Here is a 2,523-nt window from a genome sequence, read left to right on the forward strand (position 1 = left end):
GACGAAGCTGAGGTCAACCGCGTGGTTCTCTGTTTTCCCTAAGTTGAGAAACCTCCACTGCGCAACGCGTCCTTCATCCAAGCCGGACCCCTCGGCTGCGCCATGTCCAGAACCGGATCCACCGCAGCGCCGCGTCGTTGCACAGGCCTCAGGCTGCAGGGGTGACACCGACACGCCGTGCAGACAGCGGGCTGGCGTGTGTCTGTTGGTGGCGGAGGGGGGTGAACGCGGGGGTCGGTGCCGGGTGTGCAGGGGGAGAGACCGGAGAGGACGTGCACAGACAACCGCATCGTCCGGGACTGGCAACGGAGGCGCGCTCCCGGCAGGATGACGCGGCGCGCTGCCGAGCCCTGCATCAGCAGCACAGTCACTGAGATGCTCTTGTGCACGCGCTTTAGGTTAGTTTCGTTCAGCAGATAGAAAATCATGAGTTATTATATCTCAGCAATAAAATGCATTAAGAATGAGATACCACTGTCCAAAGTTGTATTATGTACACAAAATTGTATGGTCCTATATCCCCTTCAACACCAGTGTGTATATAACCTACATTTCCTCGTCATTCATTTGATAGAACTAATATTTGAATGATTGATAACAAAAAGCCACCTCAGTTAGTGAGTGTTAACTTGAAACTGAATCTCACCATGACGTCCAGCTCTGGAGCTTTTGATCGCATCGCATGATCTTCATCATTAACAGATGAAAGGCAAAAAGGTTCTTAAACTGCATTAGCTAAATAAATATATATTAATATATAGGGATTTAAAGACTATAAAACAATTCAAGCATCTGTTTTTTTATGACAGCAAGTGTGCTACAATTCATTCTAAATTTCATGATTATAATTATACTTTACCTTATAATCCTAGGTAGAGGATACGAAATCAATCATTCATTGGCCCACATAAAAAATTTGCAACCCTTTTTGACCACTAGAGGCCAGTGTTCATCAAGAAATATTGCCTTTAAACGCATCACCGACACTTTGAACTTGACACATGATTCATCACATTTTAAACTCGAATAAAAGTTAATAATCTGGAAACAGGAGATGTAAAAACACGTGACACCAGATTATTCAAGTAAGAGTGACCATGTTTTTAATATCTTAAACATCTGTGCAACATTGTTCAAAATGTTACATCACTGCATGACCTGTAATGTTTCACAATATTTACAAAAAAATGCTGCTTACATCAAACCATTAAAAAACAGAAAGTCCAAACAATCTCAAAATAATGGACTCTGACAAACTATCCCTAGCCCACATTAATGCAAAAAGAAAAAGAAAATAAACAAGAGCAATCAAGTGCACATCATACTTCACGCAAGTCTATTTTCTGTAAAGTATATATTAGTGAGAAAATATATACTTAATTACAAGTTGAAAAAATAAAATACTGACAAGGAAAAAGGTTGGAAGAGGGAACGGAGATTCAAAAGAGCAGGGAAAAAAAAAAAACACACACCTCAACATGCTCACACAATCACAGGCATGAGGAGGAAAATAAAATAAATGCACACACCAAAAACACACAAAAAAGAAGCTTTGAACTCTTGACCACAAATAACATGAAACTGATATAACAGATCCAGAACACATTGGTTCCCAACATGAGACCGGGGTTCCTGCAAGTCATTGCACAAAAAAAAAAAAAAACGGGAGGCGGGGGGGGGGGGGGAGAGGCAGAATGAACTTTACCGAAAGAGCTCACGTGGTTCTCGACGCCGAACGGCACATTTGAGTCTGATATTTATCAAGTAATACTGATATTTTTGGAAGTTATTAGACTTTGCCGCTACAAATTCAAAATGTCCTTGTTTTCCAAGCGTGCACAAAGTCGTCTTTCTTCAAATAAGTGAGAGATCTCATCTGAGAATAAAGCCGAAATGACTTTAAGGTGGTTAAAGGTGAAAACCCATTAACAAATAAAGTAAGACCTGTTGCAACTGATTCAGAGTTGGGTTTTGAAGCTCTTGGTTACAAGTCAATTTAAAACCTCCACAAAAACTTGTGAGCAAATCCAAAAGTTGTGCACATTTTTAGTAGTAGTAGTGTTGTCATGTTTTAGTTGGCGAGAGGCAGAAGAATCTTGAGTACCATTCATAAGTAGATCAAACATACTGAAGAGTTCAAGTATTTAAATGGAACTTTTATCTCGGAGGGTTAGTGTGTGTGCGTCGGATATTTCGATTAATGCTGGATTACCTCAGCACACTTTAAAAAAATGACACTGTCGGAGTTAATGTGTAATGGTAAAGCTACAAATAAATTACTACTTCATGGCTCTGAGGTTAGGATGCCAGAAAAGGATAATAATGTAACCCCCCCACCCCTAAAAAAAAAAGACAGAGTACACGTCAGAGGAAAAAGTACAGCCCAAGTATTTGAAGTTGTGTACACAAGAAAATCAGAGATGCAGTGTTTCTAGAACGGTTGTTCTTTGCTATTGACTGGTATATTGCACTTAGTAATTCTGTAGTGAATTCAGGTTATTAGTTGATCTGGAGGAGTGTGTG

The sequence above is a fragment of the Pleuronectes platessa genome, chromosome 24 (genome assembly GCF_947347685.1).
Source record: "Pleuronectes platessa chromosome 24, fPlePla1.1, whole genome shotgun sequence".
NCBI lineage: Eukaryota > Metazoa > Chordata > Actinopteri > Pleuronectiformes > Pleuronectidae > Pleuronectes > Pleuronectes platessa.